Source organism: Helianthus annuus, chromosome 2 (genome assembly GCF_002127325.2).
Source record: "Helianthus annuus cultivar XRQ/B chromosome 2, HanXRQr2.0-SUNRISE, whole genome shotgun sequence".
NCBI lineage: Eukaryota > Viridiplantae > Streptophyta > Magnoliopsida > Asterales > Asteraceae > Helianthus > Helianthus annuus.
Window position 1 is genome coordinate 173241092 of NC_035434.2, and position 19491 is coordinate 173260582.

A 19491-nucleotide genomic window follows, 5' to 3' on the forward strand; every position below is an offset into this window, starting at 1 on the left:
GCTTTAGAGTGGCATCAAGGATACGTTGATAGTCAAAACAGGAGTATAGATGACATAACTTGGGATGAATATTCGAGATCTGCGATTAATAGATTCTCTGAACGATTAACTGAAGAGCCAATGGAAGAACTGAAGAATCTCAACCAAACAGGTTCACTCTATGATTATACAAAAGAATTTGATTCTTTACTTAATAGGGTGAAATTAACTGATGAATATGCTGCCAGTTTGTATGTGGGAGGTTTAAAACTAGAAATTCGTTGTTTAGTTAAGATCTTTAAGCCAAAAACAATGAGAGATGCCATTTCTATGGCTAAACAACAAACTGTTGTTTACTCAACTTTGTTTGGTGAAAAAGATGGAGAGGTTAAGAAGTCATTCCATAATGTGGGTAGTAATAACACAATGGGTAACAGTAACAAAAGTAGTATTGGAGCAGTCAATCGAAACGTGGGTACTCCAACTAACACCTTAGCCCTGTTACCTACCCCAACAAACAATAAGACCTTGAAGAGTGTTAAAAAAGTTCCTGCTAAGGTAGCTGAGGAAAAAAGGGCTAAGGGAGAATGCTTTTGGTGCAATGAAAAATATTCTCCAACCCATAATTGTAAATTCAAACATTTATACATTTTAGAAATACATGGAGATGATGAGATGGACTGTGATAATGATCAGTTTGACAATGAGATTCAAGAAAGAGAAATGGATGCCCAAATTCCAGTCCATGCTATAACAGGTGTGAGTACATTCTACACTATGAGGGTGGTGGGTACTATTGGAACAAGGCAGATACACATATTAATTGATTCTGGTTCCACACACAATTTTGTTAACTCTAAGTTGGCTTTGAGGCTAAACTGTCCTATGAAAAGTGTACCCCTAATGAAGGTATTAGTAGCCAATGGGAAGGAACTAGAATGCAATAGGTTATGTGAAGATTTTCAGTGGTTAATGCAAGGGGCCTGGTTTAAAACCGACGTATTGTTATTGCCACTTGATAACTATGATATGTTCTTGGGAATACAATGGTTACAGTCTTTGAATGATATCGTTTGGAACTTCAAAAAGTTAACTATGCAGTTTAAAGTGGGATCCAAAGTCATTGAACTAAAAGGCACTACTAAGGGCGATGTATCATTATGCTCCATGGAGAAATTATCCAGTTTAATGAGTAAGGATAGTTCTACGGTTAAAATGCAGATTTTCAGTATGCAAAATGTAGTAGGAGGGGCATTTCAACATCAAGCTAATGTTAGTAGTGAGAACTTGAAAGATGATAGAATTCAAGAATTGTTACAGCAATAAGAAGATGTATTTCAAGAACCAAAGTCATTACCTCCTAACAGAAGTTGTGATCATAGAATCAAGTTAGTAGATGAAACTGTAACCATAAATCAAAGAGCTTATAGGTACCCTTTGGGACAAAAAAAATGTCATTGAACAAATGGTACAAGAAATGTTAGAGATGGGTATTATTAGGCATAGTGTGAGTTCCTTTGCATCTCCTGTAGTGTTAGTAAAGAAAAAAGATGGAACTTGGAGGCTGTGCGTAGATTATAGGAAATTAAATGAACATACAGTGAAGAATCGATTTCCTATTCCATTGATTGAAGAACTATTAGAGGAGTTGGGTGGTGCAACAGTTTACTCTAAGTTAGACTTGAGATCTGGTTATCACCAAATCAGAATGTATGATGCAGATATACATAAGACAGCTTTCAGGACACATCAGGGGTTGTTTGAATTCTTGGTACTTCCTTTTGGTTTGACAAATGCACCAGCAACTTTTCAGGGTTTGATGAATTCAGTATTTCAGAAGTTATTAAGGAAAAGCGTATTGATTTTCTTCGATGATGTATTGGTGTATAGTAGGAATTTGGATCAGCATGTTCAAGATTTGAAAGAAGTACTGCAACTGTTCAGGGAACATCAATTGTTTGCTAAAAGATCAAAGTGTAGTTTTGCTGGTTCAAGGGTCGAATATTTGGGGCATGTGATTTCAGAAGAGGGAGTAGCTACTGATCCATCCAAAATTGAAGCTGTGAAGAACTGGCCTACTCCTACTACTGTTAAACAACTCAGAGGTTTCTTAGGGTTGACCGGCTATTACAGGAGGTTTATCTCTTCTTATGGTACTATTGCTAAACCCTTAACAAATCTATTACAAAAAGATGCGTTTTATTGGTCACAAGAAGCACATGAAGCATTTGAAGTACTTAAAAAGGCATTAATACAAGCTCCGCATTAATACAAGCTCCAGTTCTGGCCCTTCCTGATTGGTCTCAAGAGTTCATAGTGGAGACTGATGCTAGTTCAAAAGGACTAGGAGCTGTTTTAATGCAAGGCAGGCACCCCATAGCTTTTGTGAGTAAAGCTTTATCAGCAAGGCAGTGTACTCTTTCTGTTTACGAAAAGGAATTGTTAGCCATACTATTAGCAGTTAAACATTGGCATCAATACCTTATTTTGAACCATTTCACCATTAGAACAGATCAAAAAAGTCTCAAGCATTTGTTGGAACAAAAGATAACCACACCTTTACAGCATACTTGGTTAAGTAAACTGATGGGATATGATTATGACATTGTGTATAAGAAGGGAATTGAGAATAATGCAGCTGATGCATTATCTAGAGTACAGGGAGCAGCTTTATTTCAATTAGCAATCTCATCTTATGAACCAGTATTGTTAGAAAAGATCAAACCACATTGGGTACGCGATGTTATGGCTCAGGAATTGATTCAAAAGCTAATACAGGGTGTGGCAATTAAGAATTTGAAATGGGATGGTACTTTATTGACAAGGAAGAACAAGCTGTGGATTGGCAAACAAGAGGATTTAAGGCATGAAATTTTGTTGCTGTGTCATGCTTCTGCAATGGGAGGGCATTCTGGGATACATGCAACCTTACAAAAGTTTAAAGACATGTTTTGTTGGAAAGGGGCAACTAAAGATGTGAAGAAATTGGTTAAGACTTGTGATGTGTGTTTAAAAGCTAAGTATGAGGCCATAGCTACCCCTGGGTTGCTTAATCCCTTACCTGCACCACAGTCCATATTCACTGATGTATCAATGGATTTCATTAGTGGTCTTTCTAAATCTGGAGGAAAGGACACTATTCTAGTGGTCGTGGATCGGTTTACAAAGTTTGGTCATTTCATGCCGCTAAAACATCCTTTTTCAGCAGTACAAGTTGCACAAGTGATGATGGACAATGTGTTTAAATTGCATGGCTGTCCACAGACCGTTGTATCAGATAGAGATCCTATTTTTCTGAGTAATTTCTGGAAAGAATTTCTGAAACTACAAGGTATTGAACAGGCCCTATCAACTGCTTATCATCCACAATCGGATGGGCAAACTGAGGTTTTGAACCGATGTTTGGAAACATATTTACGATGCATGGTGATGACGGAACCTACAGCTTGGTTAAAATGGCTGCCTCTTGCTGAATGGTGGTATAACACCACTTGGCATTCGGCTATTCAAATGACACCGTTCAAAGCCTTATATGGTGTTAACCCTCCTATGCAATTGCCATATATCCCTTGTCACACTACAGTAGCTGAATTGGAAGATTGGTTTAAACATCGAAAAGAGATGCTAATAATTTTGAAACAGTCGCTAGATAAAGCAAGGAATCGAATGAAGCAGTTTGCTGATTTGAAAAGGAGTGATCGAACTTTTGAAGTAGGGGATTGGTATATTTGAAACTACAACCTTACGTTCAAACTTCTTTGAGGTTACACAAGTATTCGAAGCTTTCTCAGAAGTATTTTGGGCCATTTAGAGTAACAAAAAGGGTGGGAGTTGCAGCATATACATTAGATCTTCCTGCAGGATCTAAGTTACATCCAACTTTTCACGTCTCTTTATTAAAGAAAGCATATGGGCCTCCTGATCATCAAATTGTATTATCAAGTGTAACTGAACCAATTCTGCAGCCATTGGCCATCTTGGAAAGAAAGCCGGCTAGACAAGGAAATAGGCCTGTTGTGAAGTTTTTAGTTCAATGGAAGGATTTACCAAGCCATGATTCAACGTGGGAAGAAGCATCTGATTTCATGAACAAGTATCCAGATTTTAATGTCTATTCTTGAGGTCAAGAATGTTTAAAGGGGGGAGTTTTGTTACATACTTTTATAGTTTAGTCATGCTTTGAATAACTGTAATAAGTGAAGGACTAGTTTGATAATATTTGATAGTTGAGGGAGATATGAGAGAATGTGTAACGAGAGGAAGTTAGGTCAGAAAGTTAGGTCGTTATAATCTGTTGTAATAGTCAGTTGATAGTATGACGGTTATGAAATTGATTCCTTTTCTCTCTTACGTTTCTCTTTCAATTTCATATCGTAACACAAAATATAAATGAATATATAACCCCTTCAAGCCATAAATATAAGATCCTCTATTATCAAGAATTTTATATATAACTTAGAAAAAAATAAAACCAATATAACAGAACTAAAGAGTCTAAAAAGAAAATAGAGAGAAAAGACAATAGAAATGAGAAATGAAGAATAGAGTGTTTTGTTGGTTATTGGAATGAAATCGCCTATTACACAAGGCATTCCATTTCCTGAAAATTCCATCCACCCCCATGTTTTTTTAATTCCATTTCCTCTTACACTCTTCATTAACAACACTATCACCCACCACCGTCGCCACCACCCACCACCGTCATCCACAACCATCGTTTTCAGCACCACCCACCATCACTGTCGCCACCACCCACCGCCACTGCCACTGCCACTGCCACTGCCACTGCCAATGCCGCTACCACCTACCCACCAGCCACCAAAGTCTACCACAACCACCCACCATCATCGCTGCCGCCCTCCCACCACCTGTCGCCGCCCACCCACCACCTGTCGCCGCCCACCACCACCACGCACCAGCGTTTTTATTCCTTTGTTTTTTCTTTCCTACCAAACAACGCAAAATAATGATTCGTTCCATTCCTACATAATAACCAAACAAGACATCAAATGGTAATGATCTATTCCATTACCTCGTCCATTCCATTTCCTTACTCATTTCATTCCTTCCTTCATTCCATGACCTCATACCAATCAAGAAGTAGAGTTGTAGTAGGAGATTAATGTTGGACACTAAATTATCCGCAAAGACGAACCGCGGTGTGGATTTCGATTCGGGTTTATATGATTTTCAAAAATCGACATCTTTCATCAAACAAACTGTTGGTGGCCATGTGATTGATGTTAACCTTTTTGCTATAGTTAAAACTAGTGGTTTTTCCCCGTGCTATGCGGCGGGAACTCGGTATCGATTGTGTTTGTTATGGTACCGACACTCGTTATATATAGCAACCGAAAGAGAAAACTAAAAAACTAAAGTCATTATATGCCCAAAAGGAAATCAACATGTGTTTTACATCAATCGAAAACCAAAAAAACGAATATCGGTTCCTATACTACCGGTATCGGTACCGATGTTGTTCGGTCGAAATCGGTTTGGTTCGTCACGTATCGATACTCTCGTATAGTTTATGAAACAAAAAATACATTTTCTTTTTAATATTGTTACCGGCAGTCGTATAGTTTACGATACAAAAAAATACATTGTTTTGAATACCAAAAAATAAATTAGTATTCAAGGTCGGTGATGAAACAATGGTTAACCGGGCAGGGTTAACACACTGGTCTCGTTCAAGAAGGGTTAATCCCTTCCTCTAGAGGATCGCTGGCTGGGTCGCCTGCTGGTTGATCTCCTGCACAAGGAAACAAACCGTGACTCGTAACAAGGAGGATGGGGTAGAGGGTGCTCCTTGTTACCACTCTCCGGCGTGAGAATCAGTAATTTGCTTGGGAAGCAAAGTGTGATAGTAGTAGTAGTGAGAGATTTGTGAAGAGATACCTCAAATCCGATTTGGGGTTGGTATTTATAGCCGAGGAGTGAAGGAGGAGGTGGATGGATAGACTGACGACATGCTGCACCTTTGCAGGTGTGTCAGGCCTGTCGGCTGTGGAGGTGAAGCCACGTCAGTCTGTCGCTTACGTAGACCTGACAGGCGGCTGCCATTGGTGCTACTTGCTCTGTGGTGTCAGTCCCACTTGTTGAGTATTCAGGATGCGATGCAGGCCGCATCGCTGTTTGCGGTAACTGTAGATGTTCCCGCGTCTCACTCTTTGATCAAGAAATACGCCAGATGTGGTGCCAGGCCGCATCGTCGTCTGTGGTGACTGTTGTTGTTATCCAGCTTCCCTGTATTGATAGAAGTGTTCACTGGATGCGGTGCTAGGCCGCATCGCTGTGAATACTTCCGTTTTCATACACCAGATGCGATGCCATGCCGCATCGCTCTACCGTTCTCATATTCCAGGTAAGTCCTCCTCCATCCTTGGGCAGATCGGATTCAACCACTGTGTTTGCACGTTCCCGCACGGACACAGGTAGGTTGTTAGCGAGTGGGGGTTTTGATAAGGGTAATGGTCACTCGCGGTCGTGCTGACGCAAGATCTGGGACCATACCCCTTCAAGTCCCCCCAGTCTAATGTTGCTGCCATATGCAAGTTGCATGTGGGAGGAGTACTGGACTATGGTGTCTAGAAGGTAGTTTGGAGTCTGGAGAAGATTCTAGACCATGTAGATGGTCTTTGCTCTTCGTAAATCAAGCTGGATATCTGGAAGAGTCATGCGACGCCTCTTCCGTACCGGTGAAAAAGTTTCGTCTGATGCGAAATTCTCAGCCTCGGGTTTTGATATGGTAGGATAGGCTACCTGCGAAATTCTTCTCAGGGTTGGGTGCCACCTGTTGGTGTGTCGAACCGACCTTTGAGATCTTGCTGGGGGTGTCCACAAACTTTGAACCAACCTCTGAGATAGTGGTTGAAGATATGCACAAACTTCGAACCAACCTCTGAAGTGGTGAATGAAGAAGAGAATGGTCTTCAGTAGTAATTGGACATGTGATCATGATCCCTTTTTGGGGTGTTCATGTTCTTCCAATTAGCTCTCAAGTAACCGCACGTCCTTTGCGGTTACCTCGTTGCTTGGCATTGTTGGCCATGTTTGGCTAAACAATGTTGGATACTTGCGTCATTGTTGGCCGTGTTTGGTTGAACAATGTGAATCTGGATAATGGTCAAATAAACATGGTCATAGGCATGGTTATGCCCACCATTGTTTATTCTATCTGTCTCACAAGTGGGGCAGCAAAGTCATAAGCAGACTTGTTACCGCTGTCCGGCCGCTTGTTGTTCGACGAGATCTCTTATGATTTTTGGAAATCTCGTCTGTATCTCTTACTTAGCCACTTTCCTTCACGCTCCAATACCGAGGAGTTTTCCTTGAAGTAGCTTCGTTCATCTATGTGATGACTTAGTTGTGGCTCTACCGTAGCAACCATTTGCGGAGCTATAGGTGCGTCCGCAGCAACTCGTGAGTGTCTGCGGTTTTGTAACCCCAGACTCACTTGAAACGAGTGTGTTGCTCGGATGTGGCTCTTGAAGGATCAGGAGTCAGGGTTGCTGATGTGCGTTCGCGTACATTCCCCTCCTTCTTTTTGTTGAAGAAGTTGTTTATGCACCCTCTGTGGTTGTGAACCGGACAGGAGGGATTTGAAGCTTGAAGAGAATGAAGGCAATGCGGTTTACATGTTCCTGAGACGCGGTTCAGTCCAAAGAACAACGCTGGTTCTGAGTATCTGACACACCTGTACGGGCTCGTGTGTGTCATCTCCGCATATTCCACGTGTGCTCGTGGGTATGTGCGGACATGTTTATACCCCCTTAACCATGGAAAGACATAATTTTTGGCTATTTTTAGGGGTATGTAAGAAAAAACGACATGCGGTATGGGTTATGGTATGGTACACCAGAGAAACCGCATGCCGCTTGTGTTTGGATAATGTTGTCGCTTTTTGTTGTATACGTGGCTGAGCGCACATGTGAGTTGGTGAGATTTCCTGGCATGTGCTGAAATGAAAGGACATTTGCACTGCCCGAGGTCATTAAATGCACTGTAGCAGGAGTGTAAACGTCTCCTATGTCAGGCGCGTGTGCGGCCACGCGCGCGTGGTAACCATCAGCGGAAGCGTCGCTTGACACGTGGTGCCGCATAATTCGCTCTTTTTGAACGTGATGATTCAGTTTCCATGCTGCATTAATTGCGATCAGTATATAAGGGGAAACCGTTCGTGGTTTCCCCTCACTTTGTTCAAAATTTCAAAATTTCCGGTGAGAGAAAAAATTTCTTCGTCTTCTCCGATAAGATTTTCTGAAATTCCGGTGAGATTTGTTTGAGTTTTTACTACTCATTTTCTTTTCTTTCTACATCTCTATGGCTAAACCGTCAAATCCACACAATGTGGAGGGTGAAAACCCTGTACAGCCGGTGACAGCGGCTGATGAAGATGAAGACGATGATGGTGGTGCTCCCGGTGGTGGGCTACCGGTACTGAAGTGGTCAAAGGATCACTTTAGGATCCTGATGACCAGCATACAAATGGCGGATGAGTGGGGTACCACTTACCCACACGAGGGTGATACCGGTGCCGATGCTCCGGCGGGATATATCACCCTATAGGCTGAGTTTTTTTAACGATGGCAACCTCCGATTGCCGGTGACGGTGTTTGTTGCCGAGGTGTTAGAACACTATCACCTTCACATTTCCCAACTGAGTCCATTTGGGATGTTCCGAATCAGGAACTTCGAGTACACTTTTCGTGCCCTTGGGTTGGATGTTACCGTTGAGAATTTCTGGCGGTTCTACCAGTTGACAGTAAACACTGGCTTTTTCTCTTTTAACCAGAGGTATGGGAGGCCCAAGCTGATGACCCCGCCGAAGGGTCTTACCAAATGGAAAAAGAGATTCTTCTACGTTAAATCCTGTGCGGTGTATGCCAACATGACCTTTCGGAACGTGAGTGTGGGTGTTACTCCGGAAGATATTCCTGTCGCCACCGCAAAGACTGTGGATTGGTTCTCTAGGCTGCGGCCTATTGAACTTAAGAAATTGGACAACAATCAGTTGTGGGTGTTGCGGATGATGCTTACCAGGCCGGATAGGAAGGCGAGGCCTGTGTTGCGAGAGAAAAGTGGTGGTAAGCATTTTCACCCTTTGTGCCATTTCCTTGCGTCTTTATTTGTTGAACTGATTTTGTATGTTAAATCAGAGAATGCTCCTTTGTGGAGGATGTTCGAGCCAGACTTCGAGGGTAAGGTTGAGTTGATTGCGGTTTCGGAACGTGAGGGTTTTAACATAGAGATTGTTGGCAATTTTCGCGTCCCGACACGTGAGATGGTGAATGCACCCATGCGGAAGGCGAAGGTATCTTCTAAGATTCCCTTGTTGTTTTAAAGTTCAACCTTGTAATCTTCTTGCTTGCTTGTGTCGAATACAGGTAATCTTGGGGACCTTGGGAAGTTTGAAAAAACTGTCCCTAAGAAACATGTGGAGAAGAAGCAGGTGAAGAAACCCACGCGGGGTCGCGGTAAGGAGAAAACTGGGGGTTCTGTCGCCCCTCCTTTGGTGTCGCAGGCCGCAGGTATCTCTCATTCTTGTTACCGCAGATATACCGATTACGTGGTAGTATCTGACACCCTTGAGGGTTTAGGTGTTCCAGGTGGTGGTGCGGCTGCAGGTGGGACTGCTGCGGGTTCCACACTTGCTGGTGGGAAAAGGAAACCCAAGCCGACAGTTGCTGGTGTTGGTGAGGGGAAACGTCGGAGGCTACAGGCCAAAAGGTCCACTGGTTCGACGCAAAAGAAGCCTGCGGTTCCTGCTGGTAAATGAGTTATAACTTTTTGCAAGTGTTTTGTATGCACAACTTGTTTTTTGATAGTTATTGCTTTCTTGTTTTGCAGAACTGCAACGAAAGGACTTCTCCGGTTTGTTTGAGATGCCTTCTTCTCCCCCGCATGACACAGCTACGGATGCGGGGGTGATTAAAGAATCCACCGATCCTTCTGCCAAGGTGGTGCCTGATCCTTCAGTGCAGGCAGAGGAGACTGTGGGAAAGCTGCGTCCCAGATTTTTAATACTGTTGATTCCTCCAACAACCTGATCACTCCAAATGATGCTGATGATTTGGACTTTAGGTTTTCTGATGCTGGAAAACAAAAATCTGGTGCTGAATCGCAGAAGTCTCCAGCTGCTGAGAAGGTTTCTGGTTCCGCATCTGGGGGTGCGGGTTATGAAGGGCCTCCAATTCAGCCTGGAGAGTCTGAGCTGGAGTATTACTACCGCACCTACACCCCGGATCGGAGTACCAGCTATCACCGAACCCCCTGGAGCGTTATGCAGGGGGATGATATTTCCAATGATCCTTCTGCCTGCAAGGAGATTCTGGGTGGCCTGGGCACCCCATTTGAAACTGATCGTGCCCGTTTCGCACCCCGTGAACTGCGCATCAACCAACTTTCCACCATGCTTGTGGGAAGTTCCATAGTGGCGAATGCCATTCTGGAAGATTACAAGGTGTTGGGTCGCAGGGAGGAGGAGGCTGCGCGCTTGCGGGCCGAGGCGGAGGAGTTGGTCAAGGTTGCTCGTGCGGGTGCAGAGCAGCTTGAAAAAGATAGGGCTGCTTTTGAGAAGCAGAAGCAAACCGAGGAGTGGGCTGCGACTGCTGAGCTCAAACAGGTTCGTACTCTTGCCAAGTTACTTTCTGAGGAGCGCAAGAGTTGGAAAGAAACTCTTTCTAGTGAGCGTAAGTCATGGAAAGAATCTTGGGCCAAGATGAATGAAACAGTGTTTCGTGTTCGTCAGGAGTTGGCGAATGCTGCTTTGGGTAAGGAGAAGGCTGCGGCTGAGGCGATTGCTGTTAAAGCCCAGAAGGCGGAGGCCCGGGCTGTAAAGGCGCTTGAAGAGGCCAAAGAGGCGGGGGCCTGTGCTGCAAAGGCTCTTGAAGAGGCCAAAGAGAGGGAGAGTCGTGCTTCTAAGGCTCTTAAAGAGGCGAATGCTGAGCGCACCCGTTTGAACCAGGTCGTTGGGAGCCTTCAGGTATGATTTGCCTTTCCTAATTTATCTTTCCTTCTGCCTTTCGAGAATGTTTACCAATTTTGTGCAAACTGCTTCTTGCTTTTGAAAGGCTGAGGTGCAGACTCACGAGGCCAAGCTTGCAGACATTACTGCCCGCGTGACTGTAGCTGAAGAGCGGGCTAATGAGGCTGTCGAGGCCAGAGATGTCCTGACCTCTTCGTTTAACCAGCTTGAGACTGACCGTGAGTGGATGCGGTGTCACGGTATTGCACATGTAAGTATCTCGTGCCTTTGTATTTACTTGGATTAGCACATGATGATCTTATTGCTCTTTTGTTGCAGATTTTTAAAGTTATCATGGACGCGCCTGAGACCGCAATTGGTATAGACCTGATTAAGCAGCGTGCCCGTGATGCTGGTTTTAAAGCTGGTTATAACCACTGCATCGGCCATATAAACGTCTTGTCTAAAGGCGGCTACACTAATGAACGGTCTGGGTTTCGTGATGTGGACACCGAAGCGCTTCTTGAGGCGGCCGTTGCATCCTTTTATGACATGTCTCTCTCCTCTGTTGAGAAGCTTGATGAATGCTTAGAGGCAGCGGACTATGTAGACCGGTTGCGGATGCTATATGCCGATGCGGAAGAGGAAAATACTGCTGGTGACGGCCAAGATGGCGCGGGTACCAGTGGTACAAAGTAGGACTAGGTTGGCCTGCGTGCCCCTTTTTTGTTTTCCTCTTTGTATATGTTAGAACTTCATGTAAATCCGTTGTGCACCACGTGGGTGCATGGATTTTTTGACTATAAAGTTTAACTGTTGCTCAATTTGTACAAGTGTTTTTACTTCTTGCATGTTTGAACGTGTGTATGCGGAACTCTACCCGTTGTGAACGGGGTCGAGTATACTCTATACTTTTGTCGTATGAGTATTAGTCAATTCCGTCGTTTGCCCTGTTAGGGTTTAGGAATTGTGTAAGTTTTGTAAAAACTTGTATGTGTATCCTGCCGGATAGACAATGTTTTGCCTTTGCTGGCCTATTACAATATTTGTGTGTGGTTAGCACTTTGTGTGGGTATCGCGAATGAAGATTTTGCCAATCTGTTTTTGCGGATACCGCAAAGTGGAACACGCATTTGTAATAGCAGTAACAAACAATATTGCATTGAATTGCTCGTTTATTTATTTTCAAATGGCCTGCGGCCCGATAGGTTACATGGAAATGTAAAAAACATGGCTTACATGTAGCAGCGTCTAAGCTGTTGTGCATTCCATGTGCGTGCGATAGTTTCTCCTTCTAGCGTTTGTAGTTTGTACGCACCTTTGCCAAAGACCTCTTTGATGAGGTAGGGACCTTCCCACTTGGGGGCAAGTTTCCCTGGGCGCTCAGCGTTAGATGCTTTGTTATCGCGAAGGACGTAGTCTCCCGGGTTAAATGTACAAACCCGCACGCATGCATTGTAGTATTTTTCAAGCTTGGTTTTGTACTTGGCCTCATTGATGGCAGCGTTTTCGCGCCTTTCTTTTACGAGGTCCATGTCAAGTCTGCGTGCTTCATCGTTGGCTATTTTGTTAATAGCCAACATTTGAGGTGAAGGAAGCCCTACTTCCGCGGGGATTACCGCTTCTAAGCCATAGACCAGGCTGAAAGGTGTCTCCCCGTTGCTTGTTTTTGGGCTTGTTCGATGAGCCCATAAGATGCTTGGGAGTTCATCGACCCAGCCACGCCTAGCTGTTCCCAACCTTGCTTTGATGCCTTCGACTAAACTTTTATTGATACTCTCAACTTGGCCATTCCCTTGCGGGTGTGCCACGGAGGAGAATATATGTTCAATATGTAGTTCTTCTAGCCATTTTTTAAATTCGTCAGCAGCAAAGTTGGTGCTGTTATCAGTCACGATGCACATTGGTAGACCGAAACGGCAGATGATGTGTTCCTAAATGAATTTCCTTGTTATCATAGCAGTGGTTGAGGCCAGTTGTTTTGGCTTTACCCATTTTGTGAAATAATCGACAGCTACTATGATAAATTTGACCGCACCTGGTGCGTCTGGGAATGGTCCGACCACGTCAATTGCCCATTTTTGAAAGGGCCATGCGGTGGTGACCGGGATCAAGTTGTTCTTGGGGCGCAAGGTCTTGGGGGCATGCCGTTGGCAATTAATACACTTGCGCAGTTCTTTGACGGCATCCAGGTGCATGCCGGGCCAGTAATACCCAGCATTCATGATTTTAGCCACTACCATGTGTGGCCCTGCATGTATGCCGCACTTTCCCTCGTGTATCTCTCTGATGAGGTATATGGCATCTTGGGGGTCGACGCAACGTAGGAGTGGGCCCAGGTATGATTTACGGTATAGGATACCGTCTCCCATTTGATAATGGCACGCTTTGTATTGCAACTTACGTGCCTCTGACTTGCTTTCGGGAGTCACACCTGATTGTAAGTATGCAATGATTGGTGTCATCCAGGATGTTGTACCGTACTGGATGACATTAACTTGGCGCAGGGGTACTGAGGGATTCTGTAGAATTTCAATGCGTATCTCCTTTGCCAAGTGTTGGAAGCTGGTGGACGCAAGTTTTGACAGTGCGTCCGCGGATTTGTTTTCACTTCTGTTGATATGACGGATATTGAAGGAAGTGAATTTTGACTTTAGTTGCAAGGCTTGCTCGAGGTAGAGGATCATGATATCCCCTTTTGCGGTATAGTCACCGTGCACCTGCCCTGCAACTAACAAGGAGTCGACGTGTGCTTCCAAATGTTGTACGCCGAGCTTAACTGCTAGACGTAGCCCTGCCAATAGAGCCTCATACTCTGCCTCGTTATTTGTGCTTTTGAAATCAAGGCGGATTGCATAGGTAAGCTCTTGGCCATCGGGGCTGACGAGTCGCAGACCTGCGCCCGCACCTTCTTCGTTGGACGCAACATCGGTAAAAAGTGCCCATATTTCTGAAGAAGGTGGTGGTGATGCAGGGTTTTGTGCTTCCTCGCATTCTTGGATGCGATTTGCCAGTACCTCGGCGACGAAATCTGCCAGGACCTGGCCTTTGATTGCGGGGCGCGGCTTGTAGTTTAGTGTGAGTGCGCCCAGCTCAATTGCCCATTTTGCTAACCTCCCAGAGATGTCAGGTTTGGATAGGATCGGGCCGATCCTATAGTTGGTTAACACCGTGATGACGTGATTTGCGAAGTAGCGTCGCAACCGTCTTGATGCGTGTACTAGTGCTAGTACCAACTTTTCCATTATTAAATAATTGTTTCTGGGTCGTTGAGCATCTTGCTGATTTAGTAGATGGGTGTTTGAACTCCCTCTCGCTCCACTATTAGTACCGCACCTACCGCATTGTCTACGGTGGATAGGTATAATATAAGTGGTTCGTCTTTGCGTGGTGCGGTTAGAGTTGGGTGTTGTATCAAACACTCCTTCATTTCCCGGAAGGCATCTTCAGCCTCTGCGGTCCATTGGAATTGTTCTTTCTTTAGACAGTTCCGCAGGGTCTTGATGAAAGGATAAGACTTAGCTGCATGGTTGGCTAAGAATCTACTTAGTGTAGCTAGCCTACCGGCTAGTCGTTGCATCTCTTTCATCGTTGAAGGCGATGGCATGCGCTCGATCGCCTGAACTTTTTCCGGGTTTACCTTGAATCCATCTTTGGTTACGATGAATCCAAGGAATTTGCCTTCTTCCATTCCAAACGAGCATTTCCCTGGATTGAGCTTCATATTGACGCTTCGCAGAGTTTGGAATGTTCTTTCGATATCAGTGAGCATGGTATCCTCTTCCATGCTCATGACGACCAGGTCGTCCATGTAGATTTCGACACTTTTGCTGATTTGCCCGCGGAAAGTGTCGTTCATCAGTTTTTGATAGGTTGCGCCCGCGTTGCGCAACCCAAACGGCATTTTTGTATAGCAGTAATTTCCAGTAGGGGTGCGGAATGCCGTTTTGTCTTCATCCTCGATTGCCATCTGTACCTGGTGGTAGCCTTTGTAACAATCAAGAAAACACTTCCATCGAAATGGTGCGAGGTTATCGACCTTTTCGTCGATTTCCGGAAGCGCGTAACAATCCTTGGGACATGCTTTGTTGAGGTCTTTATAATCGACGCACATGTGCCAGCCCCCGGATGGTTTCTCTACCATGACTGGGTTGGACAACCAAGTCTGGTATTTGACTTCCCGCAGGATGCCTGCGGAGAGCAGTTCTTCGACCTACTCATGCATCGCCTGGTTTTTTGCGGATCCAAGGTGGCGTTGTGTCACACCCCGATCTCCACGTGTCACCGGTGGGCCCGGTGTGGGGTACAGTGACGTAGTTGGCATCGTCATAGACAAACAACACAATATAATAATGCACAGCGGAAGCAGAAATAGATTCATTTCAACTTTAAATAAAATGTAATATTTAAATATCACGAATAGTTGAAACGGATCCACAGGCGGATCAATTAAAATAAGATAATTGTTCAACAGTTATTGTCGTCCGAGCTTGCGAGACTATTGTGGACGCTCTTAGGAAACAGCCAGCCTAGTACGTATAGTACCTGCACTTAACCTTTTGGGAAAATACGTCAGTTTACACTGATAAATACAAATTAACTAACTCATTTTGAAAATGATTGAAATTTGATTTAAATGCACACGGCATAAATAATTTTTATAACTTGGGATAATTATGCAATATAAACTTGTGAACGAATTACATGCTACTCGTACGTCCGGTAGCCCGGGATCTTGTCCGGGTTAAAGATTAATTGACACACCACATTAATGAGTTATACATGACGAGTGTACGCCTACACCCCATGCTCAGGTCGTGGCCATCTCGTAAGATAATGCCAAGGATATCCGGGACACGGTCAATAACCCCCCAAAGGCTTAAAGTAAAACAAGACTGTTTAAACGAGCCGAACAAACTATTCCAATTGCATACCCAAGGGTGCAAGATTTGTACGCTCGATCAAGCGGTATTCTATATACCGTACCCCAAGCCCGTATAGGGAAAATAAGTTAAAATGTATTTACCTGAGTAAGTATGAATCACAATTGGTAAGTATAGGTAGCTTTTACTGGGCCTCCTAATCTGGAACAAAGGTTTATAATAACCTATTAGATTCCTAACGGGTCTTTTATTTAAGCCTAAGCTTTGACCGGTTTGTTTTAAGGACGATACGGTACAAGCGCACGATTAAGCGAAAGACCGGATAGAATGTGATTTAGACCCGATAAGTTTGAATACTTGTATAATATGGGTATACTAAATACATTCTGGATTTTGAGATAAAAATGATAACGTTTGACCCGTTTCGGTCAATTTACGCAAACTAGTTACGTAAACCGAACCGAACGCAAAAAGGGCGTTACGGGTAACCAAAAGAGTCATATGCAAGTTCCCTGAGATAATATGCTTTGAATATTATATAATATCAGCAAGTTATGTCCTATTATGCCCCGAATGTATTTAAACTCAATTTACGCCTCATAAGGGCATTTTGGTCATTTAAAAGATTATAAAAGAGTTAAATTAGAAATCTGAGTTACAGGTCTGATTTATACAGTAAATATACTTAGTTTGACATGTTATAACAGTAGGGTATGACCCGTATACAAAACTTATCATTTAAAATCAAACTATGCACCGTAGGGGTATTTTAGTAATTTCACAAGGGCTAAAAATGTCAAAACTGGAAATCTGAGATCAAAATATTATACTTACTGTTATTATATGAAAATATGCTAAATACATCAGTAGGTATGAGTCTTATATGTTTAATATGAGTATAACGCTTACTATGCGCTAAAAACGCTAAAAATGTGATTTAGAGCCGTTTCCGGGTTTTTAAAAGAAAGCTGAGTTTTTATATTTCCAGAATGCTCAAACTAATTTATTTAACAAATAAAATCAATAGAAAAAGGTTTGGAGTCAAAAGAATGTATAAAACTCATTTTATGGCTTAAACGGTCAAAACCGGCATTAACCGAATCGACTTAGCGACGTATGATCCGATCAGCCAAAAATTAAATAAAAATCTTCAAAAATCCCAGAATATTATATAACATCAGTGGGTAAAAAGTTTTATATCGAAAAGTGGCCTTAAATAGGTTATACGCTAAATGCGCCGTTTATTTAACATGAAGATATAGTTTTACGATATCGGCCATATCTCAAAATCTGGACCACCAACTGATCTCAAATTTTCGGTGCAAGTTTATAAATTAGAAATAAAGATTTCTACTCTTTCACTTTTCCAAAAATCACGTTTTATATCAAAAAGGGCAAAATAGTCAACTTTTAAGCATAATCGGAAACATGCATATGAATCGGTTAAGCATAGACTCAAGTTGCAAAAATTCCAGAAAGTTAAACTAAAATAAAAATGGTCTAAAATAAGCTCTAATACAGATCTCATACATGCATGCACGGATCCGAATCGAGAGTCAACGAAAAAGTCGTTTTACAAGACTTTCGGTTCCGATTCGTGTTTATACTAAAGATTGTCGAGTTGATTATGATAAAACACATTCTTATATTCATTATAAGTTATTTTTGATGATCAAACTGATTGCATGTCATCTACATTACCATTTATGCTATATTTCGCAAAAACGATTTCTGTTGACTTTTTAAGAACGTCTTTGACTCGACAAATAGCATGCTTAGAGTGGGAATCAGAGAATACCCTTTTGAGGGTTTGTTTCCCACATAAATACCAACTTATAAGTGGTTTCAATTTGAGAAATGACAGAGCCAAACTCGTTTAATTGAAAAGTCAAACTATATGAACAACGGTTTGACTTTTAACTAATAATCTATGCTAGAACGGATTAGAGCATGATATGAAGGCTTACAAAGGTCCTAATGAAGCTTAGATAACACTAGGAGGCTGCCTTGTCGATCAGATTGCTCCTGGAAAAGTCTTGTGAGGTTTTGATAGTTTGGTGTTCTTGTTTACAATTCAAGAACTCAATAAAATGGAGCTTTGATCAGAATTTATGGAGAAATCAGATGTTGTAGGAGCCTCACAAGTGTCCAAGACATGCATGCTCATCTATTGGTGAGAAATGGAGGTGATCCCAGCTGTTTTGCACTAAAAATTCGGACCAAACAGCCCCTATTTGCGAAAAGCTGCACCTGGGCTGCCAAACTTGGATTAAAAATGGCAGCTTTGGTCCCTGTCTTTGCACGCGAGGTTTCGGCTATTTATTTTGGCTCGTAAACCCTAAAATCTGGTTTTTAAGAACCTTGGGACATTTACCAACATGGTAATGTCCTCGGATAACTTTGCGCTCACCCGAAAAGCCATGAAATTCGACGTTGACGCTTTTAACCCCTCAAGTACGGTTTTGGCCATAACTTTCTCATACGATAACGAAACTTCATGAAATTTTTACCACATATTCTAGTGAGTATATTTTAGCATTACAAAGCTTCGGGTCTGCCAAAAGTTCACTCAGAGGTATAAATTAAACATGTTGACACTTTTAGCCCCTATAGTTTGTATTTCCTCACTTTTGTGCAATTTCCGCTTCGTATGATCCATGATCCATCCGTTTAAGGTTATAAACATTATGTAGGGTTATTATAGAGTCTATTTATCCATTGTTGACACTTTGGACCCTTACATTCCATAGTTTTCACCTTTTGTCAACTTTAGTCCCTCTAAAGTTTGTTTTCACATACCGGAACCCTATGACACGTGTCAATACATTATTGGACGAAATTTTTCGAGGTGTTACACGTTGGCCTTGGATCACCAGCTTGATACCTGGTAAGGTATTCAAAAAATGTTGCGCGATTTCGCGTGGGACCCCAGTCATGTCTGCGGGTGCCCATGCAAAAATATCTTGGTTCCTGAAGAGAAGTTGCTTCAGGTGCGCCCTGGTATTGGGGGACAAGGCGTGGCCCAACGTTACCTTTTGTTCTGGGTATCTTGCGTTGAGAACCCATTTTTCTGGTTGGTTGTTGGGGGTCGGCCTTGCTATCTTGGTCGGACGCAGTTCGTCCGACGTCATAACTTCCCGGCGTGCAGAGATTATCGCGACCCCTGTTTCGGTTGGGAAACCGATTGCAGAATGGGGTACGGACGTAATCATGTTGAAATCACCTTGGGATTCTCTCCTAAGGAGCACGTCATATTTGGAAGTATGAGGTAAAACCATGAAGTTTACCTCTTCTGTTCGTGTGTGCCTTCCGCTGGTGAGGCGCACAGGAAACGAAATTTGGCCAAGGGGAAAGACAGTTTCCCCTGCGAACCCGGCCAACGGGTAATCCACTGCTTGCAACCGATCTTTGTCTTCCTGATCGAACTGGTCGATGAATAATCGCTCGGTGCAGTAACGAGCTAGTTGGCCTGTAATAACGACGGCGCGCCTGTCGCGGGGACCGCTTCGGACTTTTGGGAAAACGACTTGCTCGTCTTATCAGTCATTGCCCGGTGTTCTCGCCGCCTTGCGCGGCCTTCCCTTGCCTAAGTGATCATATGGGTTGAGGCCACATACATGGTCCTCTTCCCTGAGGAGGTGCCCTCGCCATGGGGGTGATGCG